The sequence below is a fragment of the Lytechinus pictus genome, chromosome 11 (assembly GCF_037042905.1).
Source record: "Lytechinus pictus isolate F3 Inbred chromosome 11, Lp3.0, whole genome shotgun sequence".
Classification (NCBI taxonomy): Eukaryota; Metazoa; Echinodermata; class Echinoidea; order Temnopleuroida; family Toxopneustidae; genus Lytechinus; species Lytechinus pictus.
In genome coordinates, this window is record NC_087255.1 from 14221926 (window position 1) to 14244563 (window position 22638).

Sequence of the window (22638 nt, forward strand, 5' to 3'; positions counted from 1 at the left end):
AGAAATAGTGAGTGGATGACATCATTAGTCTCCTCATTTGCATACCGATCAAGATGTGCATATAACTGTTTTGTGAAATAAAGCGAAACTTTAAAATGTCATAACTTTCTTTTTTTACACCCGATTTTGATGCTTGTTGGATTTTTTCTTTATATTCAAACCAACTTTTTGTTGGGGTGAACTTGTCCTTTAAAGCAAATTTGATTTGGGGATTTTCACCGATACATGTTCTACATATAATAAAAAAACATCTAGCAAATTTACTTGATTACATTGGTATCTAATTTCCAGATGTGCATATTGCAGTATACAAGTAGCATGACGCTTACACACGTGCATTGTTTACAATAATTATTTGTACACTACATACAGTACAGCAATGCAAAATGAGAAGATGAATTATGTAGGCACCAAAAAAATCCTAACTCGGCCATCATAAAATGTAATAAAGTATAAGAGGGAAGTGTATAGCCATGATTGTTTTCCACTTAGTTACAAATTGTCATCGGTCATGCATGAATAATTATGATGTACAGTGTACAAATAATCCTTGTACATACATGTACTGTATATGTTTCCAACAATCAAAAACCAATTTTTCCAAAATGTTTCCATCTGAGAAGAGCCTCTCGTAATTAAAGAAGTACACAGTGTCATGAAAACAGAATCATTTGGAAAACATTTTTTAAATACATAGAAACACTTGGTTGGTTGAATCAAGTGTATTACCATTTAATCAATGTTCTTTGTTTACCTTGCTCTAATTTATTAACTTCGAAAAGATGAATGCCTTCCCTATCCTCGCTCTTTTATAGCCTTGTGGGGAATTAGCTCATTTGAATTTCAAATTACTTTGAAATTCTTTTGTGTGAAGCACTGCCTTAGCACCTGAAATATGCTATCCCTCTTCGACTTGTATTTCCTTATTATTAATAGACTTCTAATTATACTTCATTTCATTTACATAATTTTGGAATTCATTGGCGATGGTTGAGCGCGTAAGAAAGGTTCAGCAGGCGTACTTAAAGTTGCTCTTAAATTACGAACAGCTTTATGAAATGCCCCCCAGATACATGTACTAGTCTGCTGTTCATACGCTTCACTCGAGTTAAGGGTCTGGATGTGCAGCCTACTCATGCCTTGTGTATGAAACAGCAAGTTTTGTATGTGCTAGTCTTTGCATTGAGACACACTTGCTGATCAAAGTTTCAATCAGGGTCTGTGCCTGCAGACTACCCGATACCTGGCTGGAATACCTTGCTCATCCTGCCTATTTCTCAGTAATTTAGCACATTTCCTATAAACAGAATCATTTGGTAAACATTTTTTAAATACATAGAAACACTTGGGTGGTCAGATATTAATGTGATTCAGATCGTTTTTGCAAACTAACAGGTATTATGGAAGGCGATCAGAATTGCGCTTGCAAACGTTGCTTCTATACTCACTTTAGGTACTACTTTCTTCTTTCAGCTGTGTTAGCATCCTCCCAGCCGTATGGTAAAGCTGTGAACCAAAGAAAAGAAAAAACAATTATTCCAGTCAATGTCAGATGAAAGTCATGTCAAGATTTATCTCATAAAGGCAAGAGATTGCAAAAGTAAACTTGACTATAATGAAAGTTGATACAATGCTGAGCTCCTACCAATACAAATGACTAACCTAACTTTTAATATTATTAGACATATCACTCCCATCTAAGTCTCATGGATGACACTGGATTAAAGGAGTTGATAACAGTTGATTCTGTGTAATGTCATGACAGGAAATAATTTGAAATAGGACTGAAATCTAGTTTATTTCTCATCATTATGTAATATATCAAACAAAATGTCAATTTTTGAAAAAGAAAAGAAAGAAAAATATTGATATTCGTTATAAATATCATACACTCTTTTCTCCAAAATGGAGAGTATGGTTTTTTCAATGATTGTTTTGAACGCCATGTCAAAAAAAAAATTAATGGTTATAGGACCCTTTTTGCCCAAAAAGGAGTTTTCTGTTGGTTCTTCCACGTTTTTCTTATGTGTCATACCTTGATGTCCACGTTTACAATTTAAGCCTTATGGCTGGTTTGTATTTTCACTAAACTGATATTTCAACCTGATTTTAGACTATGTCCTTTTTATCTGTTTCTCAATCGTTTCTCAACGTCAACTTCTGTGTCATACTTTGAACATGCTATCCCTCTGAAGACTTGTATGAGATGTTATGTAATAGAATTCCTAAATTATGCAAATGAAATGAAGTATAATTAGAATTCTACTAATAATAACGAAATACAAGTCAAAGAGGGTCCCACCCAGCAGATTTTGTGCTATGCCCGTCCCATATATCCAATCACAGAAGTTGACAATCTCTTGTTCTTGTTTGTATGTTGATCTGAATGATTATTTTATCTGATCTGAATGATTGTTTGAATATATTTGATCTGAATGAATGATTATTTGAATGTAACTGCAGATCTGAATGATTATTGTGGATATAACTGATGTGAATGTTTATTACTTTTTGAATAAAACTGATCCAAATGATAATTGTTGGATAGTAACTGATCTGAATAATTGTTTCAATGAAACTCATCTAAATGATTATTGTTAGAAAATTAATGAATCCGGATGACTGTTTGTTCCTTCAAATTCATGAATGTTCATGTTGGTTGGTTGAATCAAGTGTATTACCATTTAATCAATGTTCTTTGTTTACCTTGCTCTAATTTATTAACTTCGAAAAGATGAATGCCTTCCCTATCCTCGCTCTTTTATAGCCTTGTGGGGAATTAGCTCATTTGAATTTCAAATTACTTTAAAATTCTTTTGTGTGAAGCACTGCCTTAGCACCTGAAATATGCTATCCCTCTTCGACTTGTATTTCCTTAATATTAATAGACTTCTAATTATACTTCATTTCATTTACATAATTTAGAAATTCATTGGCGATGGTTTAGCGCGTAAGAAAGGTTCAGCAGGCGTACTTAAAGTTGCTCTTAAATTACGAACAGCTTTATGAAATGCCTCCCAGATACATGTACTAGTCTGCTGTTCATACGCTTTACTCGAGTTAAGGGTCTGGATGTGCAGCCTACTCATGCCTTGTGTATGAAACACTAAGTTTTGTATGTGCTAGTCTTTGCATTGAGACACACTTGCTGATCAAAGTTTCAATCAGGGTCTGTGCCTGCAGACTACCCGATACCTGGCTGGAATACCTTGCTCATCCTGCCCATTTCTCAGTAATTTAGCACATTTCCTATGAACAGAATCATTTGGTAAACATTTTTTAAATACATAGACACACTTGGGTGGTCAGCTATTAATGTGATTCAGATCGTTTTTGCAAACTAACAGGTATTATGGAAGGCGATCAGAATTGTGCTTGCAAACGTTGCTTCTATACTCACTTTAGGTACATGTACTATTGTCTTCCATCAGCGGTGTTAGCATCATCCCAGCTGTATGGTAAAGCTGTGAACCAAAGAAAAGAAAAAACAATTATTCCAGTCAATGTCAGATGAAAGTCATGTCAAGTTTTATCTCATAGAGGCAAGAGATTGCAAAAGTAAACTTGACTATATTGAAAATTGATACAATGCTGAGCTCCTACCAATACAAATGACTGACCTAACTTTTAATATTATTAGACATATCACTCCCATCTAAGTCTCATGGATGACACTGGATAAAAGGAGTTGATAACAGTTGATTCTGTGTAATGTCATGACAGGAAATAAGTTGAAATAGGACTGAAATCTAGTTTATTTCTCATCATTATGTAATATATCAAACAAAATGTCAATTTTTGAAAAAGAGAAGAAAGAAAAATATTGATATTCGTTATATATATCATACACTCTCTTCTCCCAAATGGAGAGTATGGTTTTTTTTCAATGATTGTTTTGAACGCCATGTCAAAAAAAAAAAATTAATGGTTGTAGGACCCTTTTTGCCCAAACAGGAGTTTTTTGTTGGTTCTTTCACGTTTTTCTTATGTGTCATACCTTGATGTCCACGTTTACAATTAAAGCCTTATGGCTGGTTTGTATTTTCACTAAACTGATATTTCAACCTGATTTTTGACTATGTCCTTTTTATCTGTTTCTCAATCGTTTCTCAACATCAACTTCTGTGTCATACTTTGAACATGCTATCCCTCTGAAGACTTGTATGAGATGTTATGTAATAGAATTCCTAAATTATGCAAATGAAATGAAGTATAATTAGAATTCTACTAATAACGATGAAATACAAGTCGAAGAGGGTCCCACCCAGCAGATTTTGTGCTATGCCCGTCCCATATATCCAATCACAGAAGTTGACAATCTCTTGTTCTTGTTTGTATGTTGATCTGAATGATTATTTTATCTGATCTGAATGATTGTTTGAATATATTTGATCTGAATGAATGATTATTTGAATGTAACTGCAGATCTGAATGATTATTGTGGATATAACTGATGTGAATGATTATTATTTTTTTAATAAAACTGATCAGAATGATAATTGTTGGATAGTAACTGATCTGAATAATTGTTTCAATGAAACTCATCTAAATGATTATTGTTAGAAAATTAATGAATCCGGATGACTGTTTGTTCCTTCAAATTCATGAATGTTCATGTTGGTTGGTTGAATCAAGTGTATTACCATTTAATCAATGTTCTTTGTTTACCTTGCTCTAATTTATTAACTTCGAAAAGATGAATGCCTTCCCTATCCTCACTCTTTTATAGCCTTGAGGGGAATTAGCTCATTTGAATTTCAAATTACTTTAAAATTCTTTTGTGTGAAGCACTGCCTTAGCACCTGAAATATGCTATCCCTCTTCGACTTGTATTTCCTTATCATTAATAGACTTCTAATTATACTTCATCTCATTTACTTAATTTAGGAATTCATTGGCGATGGTTTAGCGCGTAAGAAAAATTGCAGCAGGCGTACTTAAAGTTGCTCTTAAATTACGAACAGCTTTATGAAATGCCCCCCAGATACTAGTCTGCCGTGCATACGCTTCACTCGAGTTAAGGGTCTGGATGTGCAGCCTACTCATGCCTTGTGTATGAAACAGCAAGTTTTGTATGTGCTAGTCTTTGCATTGAGGCACACTTGCCGATCAAAGTTTCAATCAGGGTCTGTGCCTGCAGACTACCCGATACCTGGCTGGAATACCTTGCTCATCCTGCCCATTTCTCAGTAATTTAGCACATTTCCTATAAACAGAATCATTTGGTAAACATTTTTTTAATACATAGACACACTTGGGTGGTCAGATATTAATGTGATTCAGATCGTTTTTGCAAACTAACAGGCATCATGGAAGGTGATCAGAATTGCGCTCACAAACTTTGCTTCTATACTCACTTTAGGTACATGTACTATTGTCTTCCATCAGCGGAGTTAGCATCATCCCAGCCGTATGGTAAAGCTGTGAACCAGAGAAAAGAAAAAACAATTATTCCAGTCAATGTCAGAAGAAAGTCATGTCAAGTTTTATCTCATAGAGGCAAGAGATTGCAAAAGTAAACTTGACTATATTGAAAATTGATACAATGCTGAGCTCCTACCAATACAAATGACTGACCTAACTTTTAATATTATTAGACATATCACTCCCATCTAAGTCTCATGGATGACACTGGATTAAAGGAGTTGATAACAGTTGATTCTGTGTAATGTCATGACAGGAAATAATTTGAAATAGGACTGAAATCTAGTTTATTTCTCATCATTATGTAATATATCAAACAAAATTTCAATTTTTGAAAAAGAAAAGAAAGAAAAATATTGATATTCGTTATATATATCATACACTCTCTTCTCCCAAATGGAGAGTATGGTTTTTTTCAATGATTGTTTTGAACGCCATGTCAAAAAAAAAAAAAATGTTAATGGTTGTAGGAATCTTTTTGCCCAAACAGGAGTTTTTTGTTGGCTCTTCCACGTTTTTCTTATGTGTCATACCTTGATGTCCACGTTTACAATTAAAGCCTTATGGCTGGTTTGTATTTTCACTAAACTGATATTTCAACCTGATTTTCGACTATGTCCTTTTTATCTGTTTCTCAATCGTTTCTCAACGTCAACTTCTGTGTCATACTTTGAACATGCTATCCCTCTGAAGACTTGTATGAGAGGTTATGTAATAGAATTCCTAAATTATGCAAATGAAATTAAGTATAATTAGAATTCTATTAACAATAACAAAATACAAGTCGAAGAGGGTCCCACCCAGCAGATTTTGCGCTATACCAGTCCGACATATCCAATCACAGAAGTTGACAATCTCTTGTTCTTGTTTGTATGTTGATCTGAATGATTGTTAGAATATATTTGATCTGAATGTTTATCATTTTTTTTAATGAAACTGATCCGAAAGATAATTGTTGGATAGTAACTGATCTGAATGATAATTGTTTCAATGAAACTGATCTGAATGATTATTGTTAGAAAATTAACGGATCCTAATGACTGTTTGTTCCTTCAAACTCATGAATGTTCATGTTGGTTGGTTGAATCAAGTGTATTACCATTTAATTAATGTTCTTTGTTTACCTTGCTCTAATTTATTTATTTCGAAAAGATAAATGTCTTCTCTATCCTCACTCTTATAGCCTTGTGGGGAATTAGCTCATTTGAATTTTGAATTACTTTTAAATTATTTTGTGTGAAGCACTACCTACGCACCTGAAATATGCTATCCCTCTTCGACTTGTATTTCCTTATTATTAATAGACTTCTAATTATACTTCATCTCATTTACATAATTTAGGAATTCATTGGCGATGGTTTAGCGCGTAAGAAAAGTTCAGCAGGCGTACTTAAAGTTGCTCTTAAATTACGAACAGCTTTATGAAATGCCCCCCAGATACTAGTCTGCCCTGCATACGCTTCACTCGAGTTAAGGGTCTGGATGTGCAGCCTACTCATGCCTTGTGTATGAAACAGCAAGTTTTGTATGTGCTAGTCTTTGCATTGAGACAAACTTGCTGATCAAAGTTTTAATCAGGGTCTGTGCCTGCAGACTACCCGATACCTGGCTGGAATACCTTGCTCATCCTGCCCATTTCTCAGTAATTTAGCACATTTCCTATAAACAGAATCATTTGGTAAACATTTTTTAAATACATAGAAACACTTGGGTGGTCAGATATTAATGTGATTCAGATCGTTTTTGCAAACTAACAGGTATTATGGAAGGCGATCAGAATTGCGCTTGCAAACGTTGCTTCTATACTCACTTTAGGTACTACTTTCTTCTTTCAGCTGTGTTAGCATCCTCCCAGCCGTATGGTAAAGCTGTGAACCAAAGAAAAGAAAAAACAATTATTCCAGTCAATGTCAGATGAAAGTCATGTCAAGATTTATCTCATAAAGGCAAGAGATTGCAAAAGTAAACTTGACTATAATGAAAGTTGATACAATGCTGAGCTCCTACCAATACAAATGACTAACCTAACTTTTAATATTATTAGACATATCACTCCCATCTAAGTCTCATGGATGACACTGGATTAAAGGAGTTGATAACAGTTGATTCTGTGTAATGTCATGACAGGAAATAATTTGAAATAGGACTGAAATCTAGTTTATTTCTCATCATTATGTAATATATCAAACAAAATTTCCATTTTTGAAAAAGAAAAGAAAGAAAAATATTGATATTCGTTATAAATATCATACACTCTTTTCTCCAAAATGGAGAGTATGGTTTTTTCAATGATTGTTTTGAACGCCATGTCAAAAAAAAAATTAATGGTTATAGGACCCTTTTTGCCCAAAAAGGAGTTTTCTGTTGGTTCTTCCACGTTTTTCTTATGTGTCATACCTTGATGTCCACGTTTACAATTTAAGCCTTATGGCTGGTTTGTATTTTCACTAAACTGATATTTCAACCTGATTTTAGACTATGTCCTTTTTATCTGTTTCTCAATCGTTTCTCAACGTCAACTTCTGTGTCATACTTTGAACATGCTATCCCTCTGAAGACTTGTATGAGATGTTATGTAATAGAATTCCTAAATTATGCAAATGAAATGAAGTATAATTAGAATTCTACTAATAATAACGAAATACAAGTCAAAGAGGGTCCCACCCAGCAGATTTTGTGCTATGCCCGTCCCATATATCCAATCACAGAAGTTGACAATCTCTTGTTCTTGTTTGTATGTTGATCTGAATGATTATTTTATCTGATCTGAATGATTGTTTGAATATATTTGATCTGAATGAATGATTATTTGAATGTAACTGCAGATCTGAATGATTATTGTGGATATAACTGATGTGAATGTTTATTACTTTTTGAATAAAACTGATCCAAATGATAATTGTTGGATAGTAACTGATCTGAATAATTGTTTCAATGAAACTCATCTAAATGATTATTGTTAGAAAATTAATGAATCCGGATGACTGTTTGTTCCTTCAAATTCATGAATGTTCATGTTGGTTGGTTGAATCAAGTGTATTACCATTTAATCAATGTTCTTTGTTTACCTTGCTCTAATTTATTAACTTCGAAAAGATGAATGCCTTCCCTATCCTCGCTCTTTTATAGCCTTGTGGGGAATTAGCTCATTTGAATTTCAAATTACTTTAAAATTCTTTTGTGTGAAGCACTGCCTTAGCACCTGAAATATGCTATCCCTCTTCGACTTGTATTTCCTTAATATTAATAGACTTCTAATTATACTTCATTTCATTTACATAATTTAGAAATTCATTGGCGATGGTTTAGCGCGTAAGAAAGGTTCAGCAGGCGTACTTAAAGTTGCTCTTAAATTACGAACAGCTTTATGAAATGCCTCCCAGATACATGTACTAGTCTGCTGTTCATACGCTTTACTCGAGTTAAGGGTCTGGATGTGCAGCCTACTCATGCCTTGTGTATGAAACACTAAGTTTTGTATGTGCTAGTCTTTGCATTGAGACACACTTGCTGATCAAAGTTTCAATCAGGGTCTGTGCCTGCAGACTACCCGATACCTGGCTGGAATACCTTGCTCATCCTGCCCATTTCTCAGTAATTTAGCACATTTCCTATAAACAGAATCATTTGGTAAACATTTTTTAAATACATAGACACACTTGGGTGGTCAGCTATTAATGTGATTCAGATCGTTTTTGCAAACTAACAGGTATTATGGAAGGCGATCAGAATTGTGCTTGCAAACGTTGCTTCTATACTCACTTTAGGTACATGTACTATTGTCTTCCATCAGCGGTGTTAGCATCATCCCAGCTGTATGGTAAAGCTGTGAACCAAAGAAAAGAAAAAACAATTATTCCAGTCAATGTCAGATGAAAGTCATGTCAAGTTTTATCTCATAGAGGCAAGAGATTGCAAAAGTAAACTTGACTATATTGAAAATTGATACAATGCTGAGCTCCTACCAATACAAATGACTGACCTAACTTTTAATATTATTAGACATATCACTCCCATCTAAGTCTCATGGATGACACTGGATAAAAGGAGTTGATAACAGTTGATTCTGTGTAATGTCATGACAGGAAATAAGTTGAAATAGGACTGAAATCTAGTTTATTTCTCATCATTATGTAATATATCAAACAAAATGTCAATTTTTGAAAAAGAGAAGAAAGAAAAATATTGATATTCGTTATATATATCATACACTCTCTTCTCCCAAATGGAGAGTATGGTTTTTTTTCAATGATTGTTTTGAACGCCATGTCAAAAAAAAAAAATTAATGGTTGTAGGACCCTTTTTGCCCAAACAGGAGTTTTTTGTTGGTTCTTTCACGTTTTTCTTATGTGTCATACCTTGATGTCCACGTTTACAATTAAAGCCTTATGGCTGGTTTGTATTTTCACTAAACTGATATTTCAACCTGATTTTTGACTATGTCCTTTTTATCTGTTTCTCAATCGTTTCTCAACATCAACTTCTGTGTCATACTTTGAACATGCTATCCCTCTGAAGACTTGTATGAGATGTTATGTAATAGAATTCCTAAATTATGCAAATGAAATGAAGTATAATTAGAATTCTACTAATAACAATGAAATACAAGTCGAAGAGGGTCCCACCCAGCAGATTTTGTGCTATGCCCGTCCCATATATCCAATCACAGAAGTTGACAATCTCTTGTTCTTGTTTGTATGTTGATCTGAATGATTATTTTATCTGATCTGAATGATTGTTTGAATATATTTGATCTGAATGAATGATTATTTGAATGTAACTGCAGATCTGAATGATTATTGTGGATATAACTGATGTGAATGTTTATTATTTTTTTAATAAAACTGATCAGAATGATAATTGTTGGATAGTAACTGATCTGAATAATTGTTTCAATGAAACTCATCTAAATGATTATTGTTAGAAAATTAATGAATCCGGATGACTGTTTGTTCCTTCAAATTCATGAATGTTCATGTTGGTTGGTTGAATCAAGTGTATTACCATTTAATCAATGTTCTTTGTTTACCTTGCTCTAATTTATTAACTTCGAAAAGATGAATGCCTTCCCTATCCTCACTCTTTTATAGCCTTGAGGGGAATTAGCTCATTTGAATTTCAAATTACTTTAAAATTCTTTTGTGTGAAGCACTGCCTTAGCACCTGAAATATGCTATCCCTCTTCGACTTGTATTTCCTTATCATTAATAGACTTCTAATTATACTTCATCTCATTTACTTAATTTAGGAATTCATTGGCGATGGTTTAGCGCGTAAGAAAAATTGCAGCAGGCGTACTTAAAGTTGCTCTTAAATTACGAACAGCTTTATGAAATGCCCCCCAGATACTAGTCTGCCGTGCATACGCTTCACTCGAGTTAAGGGTCTGGATGTGCAGCCTACTCATGCCTTGTGTATGAAACAGCAAGTTTTGTATGTGCTAGTCTTTGCATTGAGGCACACTTGCCGATCAAAGTTTCAATCAGGGTCTGTGCCTGCAGACTACCCGATACCTGGCTGGAATACCTTGCTCATCCTGCCCATTTCTCAGTAATTTAGCACATTTCCTATAAACAGAATCATTTGGTAAACATTTTTTTAATACATAGACACACTTGGGTGGTCAGATATTAATGTGATTCAGATCGTTTTTGCAAACTAACAGGCATCATGGAAGGTGATCAGAATTGCGCTCACAAACTTTGCTTCTATACTCACTTTAGGTACATGTACTATTGTCTTCCATCAGCGGTGTTAGCATCATCCCAGCCGTATGGTAAAGCTGTGAACCAGAGAAAAGAAAAAACAATTATTCCAGTCAATGTCAGAAGAAAGTCATGTCAAGTTTTATCTCATAGAGGCAAGAGATTGCAAAAGTAAACTTGACTATATTGAAAATTGATACAATGCTGAGCTCCTACCAATACAAATGACTGACCTAACTTTTAATATTATTAGACATATCACTCCCATCTAAGTCTCATGGATGACACTGGATTAAAGGAGTTGATAACAGTTGATTCTGTGTAATGTCATGACAGGAAATAAGTTGAAATAGGACTGAAATCTAGTTTATTTCTCATCATTATGTAATATATCAAACAAAATTTCAATTTTTGAAAAAGAAAAGAAAGAAAAATATTGATATTCGTTATATATATCATACACTCTCTTCTCCCAAATGGAGAGTATGGTTTTTTTCAATGATTGTTTTGAACGCCATGTCAAAAAAAAAAAAAATGTTAATGGTTGTAGGAATCTTTTTGCCCAAACAGGAGTTTTTTGTTGGCTCTTCCACGTTTTTCTTATGTGTCATACCTTGATGTCCACGTTTACAATTAAAGCCTTATGGCTGGTTTGTATTTTCACTAAACTGATATTTCAACCTGATTTTCGACTATGTCCTTTTTATCTGTTTCTCAATCGTTTCTCAACGTCAACTTCTGTGTCATACTTTGAACATGCTATCCCTCTGAAGACTTGTATGAGAGGTTATGTAATAGAATTCCTAAATTATGCAAATGAAATTAAGTATAATTAGAATTCTATTAACAATAACAAAATACAAGTCGAAGAGGGTCCCACCCAGCAGATTTTGCGCTATACCAGTCCGACATATCCAATCACAGAAGTTGACAATCTCTTGTTCTTGTTTGTATGTTGATCTGAATGATTGTTAGAATATATTTGATCTGAATGTTTATCATTTTTTTTAATGAAACTGATCCGAAAGATAATTGTTGGATAGTAACTGATCTGAATGATAATTGTTTCAATGAAACTGATCTGAATGATTATTGTTAGAAAATTAACGGATCCTGATGACTGTTTGTTCCTTCAAACTCATGAATGTTCATGTTGGTTGGTTGAATCAAGTGTATTACCATTTAATTAATGTTCTTTGTTTACCTTGCTCTAATTTATTTATTTCGAAAAGATAAATGTCTTCTCTATCCTCACTCTTATAGCCTTGTGGGGAATTAGCTCATTTGAATTTTGAATTACTTTTAAATTATTTTGTGTGAAGCACTACCTACGCACCTGAAATATGCTATCCCTCTTCGACTTGTATTTCCTTATTATTAATAGACTTCTAATTATACTTCATCTCATTTACATAATTTAGGAATTCATTGGCGATGGTTTAGCGCGTAAGAAAAGTTCAGCAGGCGTACTTAAAGTTGCTCTTAAATTACGAACAGCTTTATGAAATGCCCCCCAGATACTAGTCTGCCCTGCATACGCTTCACTCGAGTTAAGGGTCTGGATGTGCAGCCTACTCATGCCTTGTGTATGAAACAGCAAGTTTTGTATGTGCTAGTCTTTGCATTGAGACAAACTTGCTGATCAAAGTTTTAATCAGGGTCTGTGCCTGCAGACTACCCGATACCTGGCTGGAATACCTTGCTCATCCTGCCCATTTCTCAGTAATTTAGCACATTTCCTATAAACAGAATCATTTGGTAAACATTTTTTAAATACATAGAAACACTTGGGTGGTCAGATATTAATGTGATTCAGATCGTTTTTGCAAACTAACAGGTATTATGGAAGGCGATCAGAATTGCGCTTGCAAACGTTGCTTCTATACTCACTTTAGGTACTACTTTCTTCTTTCAGCTGTGTTAGCATCCTCCCAGCCGTATGGTAAAGCTGTGAACCAAAGAAAAGAAAAAACAATTATTCCAGTCAATGTCAGATGAAAGTCATGTCAAGATTTATCTCATAAAGGCAAGAGATTGCAAAAGTAAACTTGACTATAATGAAAGTTGATACAATGCTGAGCTCCTACCAATACAAATGACTAACCTAACTTTTAATATTATTAGACATACATGTATCACTCCCATCTAAGTCTCATGGATGACACTGGATTAAAGGAGTTGATAACAGTTGATTCTGTGTAATGTCATGACAGGAAATAATTTGAAATAGGACTGAAATCTAGTTTATTTCTCATCATTATGTAATATATCAAACAAAATTTCCATTTTTGAAAAAGAAAAGAAAGAAAAATATTGATATTCGTTATAAATATCATACACTCTTTTCTCCAAAATGGAGAGTATGGTTTTTTCAATGATTGTTTTGAACGCCATGTCAAAAAAAAAATTAATGGTTATAGGACCCTTTTTGCCCAAAAAGGAGTTTTCTGTTGGTTCTTCCACGTTTTTCTTATGTGTCATACCTTGATGTCCACGTTTACAATTTAAGCCTTATGGCTGGTTTGTATTTTCACTAAACTGATATTTCAACCTGATTTTAGACTATGTCCTTTTTATCTGTTTCTCAATCGTTTCTCAACGTCAACTTCTGTGTCATACTTTGAACATGCTATCCCTCTGAAGACTTGTATGAGATGTTATGTAATAGAATTCCTAAATTATGCAAATGAAATGAAGTATAATTAGAATTCTACTAATAATAACGAAATACAAGTCAAAGAGGGTCCCACCCAGCAGATTTTGTGCTATGCCCGTCCCATATATCCAATCACAGAAGTTGACAATCTCTTGTTCTTGTTTGTATGTTGATCTGAATGATTATTTTATCTGATCTGAATGATTGTTTGAATATATTTGATCTGAATGAATGATTATTTGAATGTAACTGCAGATCTGAATGATTATTGTGGATATAACTGATGTGAATGTTTATTACTTTTTGAATAAAACTGATCCAAATGATAATTGTTGGATAGTAACTGATCTGAATAATTGTTTCAATGAAACTCATCTAAATGATTATTGTTAGAAAATTAATGAATCCGGATGACTGTTTGTTCCTTCAAATTCATGAATGTTCATGTTGGTTGGTTGAATCAAGTGTATTACCATTTAATCAATGTTCTTTGTTTACCTTGCTCTAATTTATTAACTTCGAAAAGATGAATGCCTTCCCTATCCTCGCTCTTTTATAGCCTTGTGGGGAATTAGCTCATTTGAATTTCAAATTACTTTAAAATTCTTTTGTGTGAAGCACTGCCTTAGCACCTGAAATATGCTATCCCTCTTCGACTTGTATTTCCTTATTATTAATAGACTTCTAATTATACTTCATTTCATTTACATAATTTAGGAATTCATTGGCGATGGTTTAGCGCGTAAGAAAGGTTCAGCAGGCGTACTTAAAGTTGCTCTTAAATTACGAACAGCTTTATGAAATGCCTCCCAGATACATGTACTAGTCTGCTGTTCATACGCTTTACTCGAGTTAAGGGTCTGGATGTGCAGCCTACTCATGCCTTGTGTATGAAACACTAAGTTTTGTATGTGCTAGTCTTTGCATTGAGACACACTTGCTGATCAAAGTTTCAATCAGGGTCTGTGCCTGCAGACTACCCGATACCTGGCTGGAATACCTTGCTCATCCTGCCCATTTCTCAGTAATTTAGCACATTTCCTATAAACAGAATCATTTGGTAAACATTTTTTAAATACATAGACACACTTGGGTGGTCAGCTATTAATGTGATTCAGATCGTTTTTGCAAACTAACAGGTATTATGGAAGGCGATCAGAATTGTGCTTGCAAACATTGCTTCTATACTCACTTTAGGTACATGTACTATTGTCTTCCATCAGCGGTGTTAGCATCATCCCAGCTGTATGGTAAAGCTGTGAACCAAAGAAAAGAAAAAACAATTATTCCAGTCAATGTCAGATGAAAGTCATGTCAAGTTTTATCTCATAGAGGCAAGAGATTGCAAAAGTAAACTTGACTATATTGAAAATTGATACAATGCTGAGCTCCTACCAATACAAATGACTGACCTAACTTTTAATATTATTAGACATATCACTCCCATCTAAGTCTCATGGATGACACTGGATAAAAGGAGTTGATAACAGTTGATTCTGTGTAATGTCATGACAGGAAATAAGTTGAAATAGGACTGAAATCTAGTTTATTTCTCATCATTATGTAATATATCAAACAAAATGTCAATTTTTGAAAAAGAAAAGAAAGAAAAATATTGATATTCGTTATATATATCATACACTCTCTTCTCCCAAATGGAGAGTATGGTTTTTTTTCAATGATTGTTTTGAACGCCATGTCAAAAAAAAAAAATTAATGGTTGTAGGACCCTTTTTGCCCAAACAGGAGTATTTTGTTGGTTCTTTCACGTTTTTCTTATGTGTCATACCTTGATGTCCACGTTTACAATTAAAGCCTTATGGCTGGTTTGTATTTTCACTAAACTGATATTTCAACCTGATTTTTGACTATGTCCTTTTTATCTGTTTCTCAATCGTTTCTCAACATCAACTTCTGTGTCATACTTTGAACATGCTATCCCTCTGAAGACTTGTATGAGATGTTATGTAATAGAATTCCTAAATTATGCAAATGAAATGAAGTATAATTAGAATTCTACTAATAATAACGAAATACAAGTCGAAGAGGGTCCCACCCAGCAGATTTAAAATAATCGGATGTAAAATAAGAAAGTTATGGCATTTTAAAGTTTCGCTTCATTTCACAAAACAGTTATATGCACATCTCAGTCGGTATGCAAATGAGGAACTGATGACATCACTCACTCACTTTTTATTTTGTATTTTATTATATGAAATATTTTATTTTCTTGTCATTGTCATGTGAAATAAAGTTTCATTCCTCCCTGAACAGGTGGAATTCCATTATTTTAACATTTTGTGCTTCAGGCAAGGAGGTCCTAATCATCAAATTCGTAAAAATTGAAATATTGTATAATTCAAACAATAAAAAACATAAGAAATAGTGAGTGAGTGACATCATCGACTCTCTCATTTGGATGTAACTGGCTCGTTCATACATTTATTTTGTGAAAAATAAGCAAAACTTTGAAATGTCATAATGTTCTTATTTTACATCCGATTTTGATGAAATTTTCAGCATTGTGCTGGTCTGATTTTTCTCTATTGATTCAAATCAACATTTTTCTGAGGTGGACTTGACCTTTAAGGCCTATTTTTTCAAAGCCTTGGCCTTGAGAAGGCCTTGAGGATTTTGAGCCTTGAAATTTCAAGGCATTTTCAAGGCATTTTGTATTTTGTACTTTCATTTGTTTTTATACAAGTAATTATAAATGTTTTAATTGTTCTGTATATTCAATGACACACTACCAGTCACCAGGAACAGCAGCAGCAGTAAGTGTGCTAGCAGTGTCATCAATTGTAATTATTGAATCATTATCAAGAATTCTCATCACATAAGTAATAAAGAAAACAGCAGTGATGAAAAATAACGTTATTTATTGGTAATGTGTTGTAATCATGACTAATGATGATAATGACAATATTAATGATAATAATGACAGCAATAATGATTAGGATCAAGATTATAGTGCTTTGATGACAGGAATAATTCTGACAGATCTGACTGCAATTTCGACAATTTTCATACTTTAAACATAGCTAACTCTAAAGAACGGTTTATACCAAGGTTGATTTCTATTCCATTAGGATTTTCCTTGTATTATTTCTTTAGCCAACAAGAATGTTTCAAGTCTTAATATTCTGAAAAGATTTGGTAAACTTGAACAGTCTTCAATTTTGTCATATCCAAATGGGCTATGTCAATGGCATGATGAGCCAAACATTTTGAGGGGCCAAGCATCGCATATAGAGCAAAATTTCTGCCCCTCCCCCCAAAAAATGAAAGCGATTGAAGCGAGCTAGCGAACAAAATTCTTCACCCTCTTGCTACAAGAAAAGCTAATTTTGTGATAGATTGTGACAATATGTTAAGAAAATAATATCACATTTACTCCACCTATTCCCCCTTTTCTATTCATTCTTGGTGGAGAAACTTCGTCTTCTCTCTCTCTCTTTTTTTTTGGGGGGGTTCTAATATATTTTTAAATACGCGAGAAAGAGGAATGGGAAGAGGGAGAGGAGAAGGGGGAGAAACATGTAACGGTGTAAGAAAGATGGGGGTTGGTTAGGCAGAACATACTGCAAAATGAGTTAATAATGATAGGCAGTACATATTTTTCTAAATTGTATACATTTTGTTTTGGCCCTAGTGTCTCAGATTCAAAGGAAAAAAATGTTAACTTCTTTTTAATCATATGGTTCAACAGTGAATTTCATTTCTCTACAGCTTCAAGGAAATAAACAACGTATTTGTTTTTGTGTCAATATGGTTTCAAGAAATAATTAATAAAATAATGATAAATGATTAATAATTAATGAAATGTTTCAAGAAATAATTAAGATTTACCATGTGACATCATCAGCCCACCTAATGAATATTCTTGACGACTGATTTCACTAAATATTGCTAAAGTTTAAACTTCAATAACTTTATTATTTGTTATCCAGATTTTAATGAAATTTTCTGCATTTGCTCAGGGAATTCTACTCTATGTATTAAGATATAAATATTTTCAGCCCGGACCATCCCTTTAAGTATCAGAATACCCCCTAATATCTATGATAAGGAATTGCAACACCTGTTTACTGGCGTAATTTCAAGCACTTGAACCTATTAAACACCAAAAGGGTGAGAGCGTAGTATTTAGATCAGTCTGCAATATACATGTGTACAAACACAATTCATTTGGACAGTAATTATTAATAATGATAATACTTTATATATATGTAACATCTATAATACCATATTAAAGCAATGTATACTGTTACCCGGACTAAGTACAGCTACCCTGATCAGAGGTTCAAGCATTCAAGGAATTCCTTCCTACCAGGTACTCATTTTCTTCACCTGGGTGGAGAGTGGCAACTCAAATAAATACAAGCACCTTTCCAAAAGGACACAGGTGCCGCAGTGGGATTTGAACCCCAGACCTTGTGGTTCGAGGTCTAGAGGCTTATGTATCCATTGAGCCACATTCAACATCCTATCCCTTGGCAAAATAATGGAATAAGTATTCACTGGGAACTCAGTGGGAAGTTATCATGCACACTTGCCTTCTATTACTTCCATTGCCTGATATAGCACTACTGACTGAAAGAGATACCTCTTGTAGGAACAAAGCGCCCTCAATCACCATCACCCTCTCCTTCATCATCCGATCCGTCATCATCTAATCCTTCTTCCGATCCCTCATCATCATATCAATTTCACCGCCTCGGTTACTGAAAAAAAATCAGGAAAAAAGCTAGAAATCAATTAAAAAAGACATGATACATGTTAGTATACAAATATATCAGGCTTTGAGAAAGTATAGTCGGAATTATTTATCCGAGGTTGGATTGGCAATTACTATTTTTCCCGAGGGGCGAAGCCCCAAGGGAAAAATAGTTACATTGCCAGTCCAACCGAGGATTAATAATTCCCACTATGCTTTTGAAAGAAACGCCTGATATATTTGTTTTATATCCGTCCAGTCCTTGCTGATTTTTAACCAATCTCGAACAAATCTAACGTTGCTGGACCTAGTCCTACTCTAGCTGTTGAGCTATAAAATTTGCTAGACAGTTCATGGGTAGGCTGCGCGCGGCTTCTACCCGACTGCACTTAATGAGAGGTCCGCTGCACTGCGTTGCCGCAGTGGCACCATAGAGTGGCACTCAAAATAAATACCGGTACGCGCAGTTAAAATGTATGCTCTAACGTTAAAAAATTAATATCGGATCTTGACTCACCTTGTTAGGTATGTTTATTCCATATTCAAGGATCCTGTATGAATGGCCGTCGGAATTATATTTTCTGCATTGTAATCTAGACCCAATTCCACACTGTTTTTCAGATTGTCGGCACGGTAATTTGGGCGAGAGCTTGTATTTTACTTTATTTACTTTTTGCGGATGATCGATACCGGTACGTATATGATATGGGTCAAGTCAGGGAGCATGCGCAATTCAAAGTTGAGAGAAAATATCGAGCATGAGCATGCGCAGTTATGCCCATGAAAGTATATCGAAAAATATACGGAGCTACAAGAAAACTATACGGAGCTAATTGCAGCGATGTGTTTTCCTATTGAAATTATACTTTGTCACATGATCACGAATTGACCAACCGTTTATCTATAATACTCATGAATATTCATAAGAGGGATATAATTATTAATAATACCATGTTTGTTTGTCTTAAAGGCTTAATATAATTAAAGAGTATAGATTTGGTTATCAAATTTGACTTCTACATGTACATTTACACTTCCCCCTAATTACACAAAAAATGCAAACCCAATGGCCATAATGCTCAAAAAGGGTCTAAACTATGAACTAAGGTATACAAACTTTATGTGTCACACTAAATGCAGCAGGTACGTGTATTCTGAGAAAGGTCCAGTAATTATTGGGCGCTTTTGCAAATTGTACTAAATCCATGCTTGTTGCTATGGCTTTGCAGCATGTCAATTGATCAAAATATGCTGTATGCTAATTTATATGAGCGGCAGTACAAAACCATAGCAACAAAGTGTAATTTAGCACCCTTGGCCAAAAAAGGCTAGTTACCGGTATATTGGATGATCATTCTCACTGTACAAGCTGAAAAAAAAATCACAATCGACATCCTAATGTTCAACCTCTAATTTAGACAAATGATTCATCAGCCATACCTAACTTGTTGAACTTCAGGGATGAAATCACCCATTTGGATATGGAGCCTTTCTGTCAATCTCTCAGCCGCTTGATTGGCAACCAAAGCCTACATCAGGACAGGGAGAAAAGACAAAAAGTGCACAGTACTAGTCCAAAGAGTCTGGATAAAAACACAAATTTATTTTGGCAGCTCGATCTCCAGCATATATCACTTAAATGCCTTCATATCTCATATTAAATAAACAAATGAATATGGATTAGGCACTACTGGCACCAATGTCAGCAAAATGGCTTAGAAAACAGAAACAGAAACAAAATGAAACAAACAAAGCTAAATTTAACTCAAATAACATACAGTAAATTGCCGAACGATGCAACAAGGTAGTAACAGACAAAAATAAAATTTCCTGCATTAGTGTAAAGGAAATAATCACCGTTGGTGAAGGTGATGGGCAAACTATCACTTATGAGGCAAGCTGGATGTACATATCGCTTCGGAAAGATAGCGAGTATCCAGCTTGCTGAGAAAGTGATAGTTTGTCTCGTCATCTGAAATCAAGAGGTGATTATTATGCTTTATATTCCGCATCAAGAACCACTATAAACGAAGAAACCGATCAGTATGTCTCTGTAAGAATATCTTTTTAAATCAAGGTTTCCTTTGAAAAAATGATCCATCGATGAAGATTATGCCTGTTCTAGGGCAGGTCCAAGGTATTGTCCCCTCTGAAGCCAAAATAAAATCTTTGCCTAAATCTAACATATTGTACGTCATTTTAAAGCTTATATTCTGAAGTTTTTTGCCCTATATTTTTTTTCTTCTGAAAACGTAAAGTTAATGAATGCCAAGGTCATGATTCCGAGAAATCATTAATTAGCATGACGTACGGGACATCACATTTTTTGATCTGCAAATTATATATTTGAAAATATATCTGTGGGGACTTGTGCTAAATTCAAACATTTGAGAAAAAAAATGATTTGAAAATTAATTAGTTAAGTTAATTATCTGGTGTCCAACAGGCAGTGTCCCGTACGTCACAATTTAGCATACCGTAAGTAACGGACTATAAACCGCACCCTTGGATTAACCGCACCCCCAACTTTGGACTAAAAAAAAAAAAAAAAAAAAAAATCCTCACATTATATTTGAGGTACGAAGAAACAAAAAAAAAAAAAAAAGTTAAAGATTTCAAAGTATCCAAAGAGATTACCGGTATGCGGAAATCTGCTGTTCTTGATCAATTCATCTACAAATGTTTGCAAGAAAGAAAGGTCCCGACAATATTGGCCACTTACACACTCACTCACCTCAGAGTCACAGTATACACACACAAGTACACAGCACTGCCGTTCTTGTACATTGCAAACGACGATACGGTACCAGTACATCTTATCAAATAATGATCTGTGTCTTTCCAGCCGTAGGAGGAAGAAACATTCACATTTCTTGCATCACAAACTCACAATCACTTTCAGAATTTGTCTAGCATTCGATGTCTTAGCATGAATTTTGGATACGGGATTACAGGAGGGTTCAAGAAACAAAGAAATTTGCATTTTTTTACAGTTGTTTTGACGGCTTCGTGCCGTCTCTCTCGTTGCGTGGTGTACATGGTATCTTATGAAAAGCAAACGGGAAAGAAAAAATAAGCTGGCGCGAAACGGGACTTTCGAGGGGATCGAGGGTTAAAATGAATAGCGCCAGCTTAAGTCGCACTATAACCACAATATATACAACGCAAGCTAGCTCAGCTAACTCAACTCTCGCGCTTGCTCAGCTGTGACAAAATATTACCGAGTATGCTTGGCTTCTCTTTGAACTTAGCCAGGGAACTTCGCTGCTTTGAACCGAGAATAAAGTCGAAATTAGTGTCATGAAGGTGGGTGCGTTTGTTATATTAATCGCTTCTCATTACCCGCAGCTCATACCCCTCTAAACGACATTGCCCTGGGCGGCTACGCCCGGCCACTCGATGTGTTGTGAACTGGCAGAGGGGTTACGACGGGCTGGCTCAGACCCGTCACCGTGGATAAACCGCACCCCCGACTTTGCTTCTATCCCGCCAAGAAAAAGGTGCGGTTAATAGACCGTTACTTACGGTATGTTTTTTTAGATTCTAATTAAGAAAAAGTTGAACAGTTTCTTCACACTTTGGAGTTCTAATTTATATTACTATACATCCAAAAATTAAATTGAATTTACTGAATTAATTTCATGTTTAATTATATCATCTAATTATTCAGACTCACCATAGGATTTCTATGTAATTCTAATTAGGGTTATTTTTCAATATTAAGGAGCAAAGATATTGTAAATTGGGATAAAACAGTGGTTGAATATTGGTAAAAGGCTGATAATAAAGTTATTATTTGTGATCATAACATTAATTATTATTAATTAAGTTATTAATTAAATCTTTCATAATTATAAGGGTCATAAAGTTTTTTAATGTTTTGTTTTATCATATATACTATAATAGAAATTTATATTGATCATAATAATCCATGTAAAATTTACTTACTTTGCTTTACATCCAGTTAATTATAAATTTTGGTGAAATTTCATTTTCCCCATTTGTTTAACACATGGAATTATTTGCAAGACATCTTTCATAATATTTAGAAGGTCGTAAAGTGTTTGCTACGTTTTGTTTCAGTGTATGCTATTAAAGAAACATATACCAATCATGATAATCCATGTAAAACTTA

General features: G+C 34.3%; 1 long non-coding RNA gene across 3 annotated transcripts in view; it reads right to left on the reverse strand.

The window, feature by feature from the left end:
• The window catches only part of LOC135156007 (uncharacterized), a 32326-nt gene extending 10251 nt beyond the window's left edge, over positions 1-22075 (reverse strand). The window contains exons 1-11 of one of the 3 annotated variants that reach the window (XR_010295137.1): positions 21238-22075; positions 19944-20032; positions 18343-18510; positions 14979-15042; positions 13021-13078; positions 11144-11207; positions 9187-9250; positions 7235-7292; positions 5358-5421; positions 3401-3464; positions 1449-1506 (exon numbers count right to left, since the gene is read on the reverse strand). This is a non-coding gene — a long non-coding RNA (uncharacterized LOC135156007). The remainder of the gene's footprint in view (positions 1-1448; positions 1507-3400; positions 3465-5357; positions 5422-7234; positions 7293-9186; positions 9251-11143; positions 11208-13020; positions 13079-14978; positions 15043-18342; positions 18511-19943; positions 20033-21237) is intronic. The other 2 variants (XR_010295136.1, XR_010295138.1) reach the window with 2 other exon arrangements.
• Between the last annotated feature and the right edge of the window lie 563 nt (positions 22076-22638).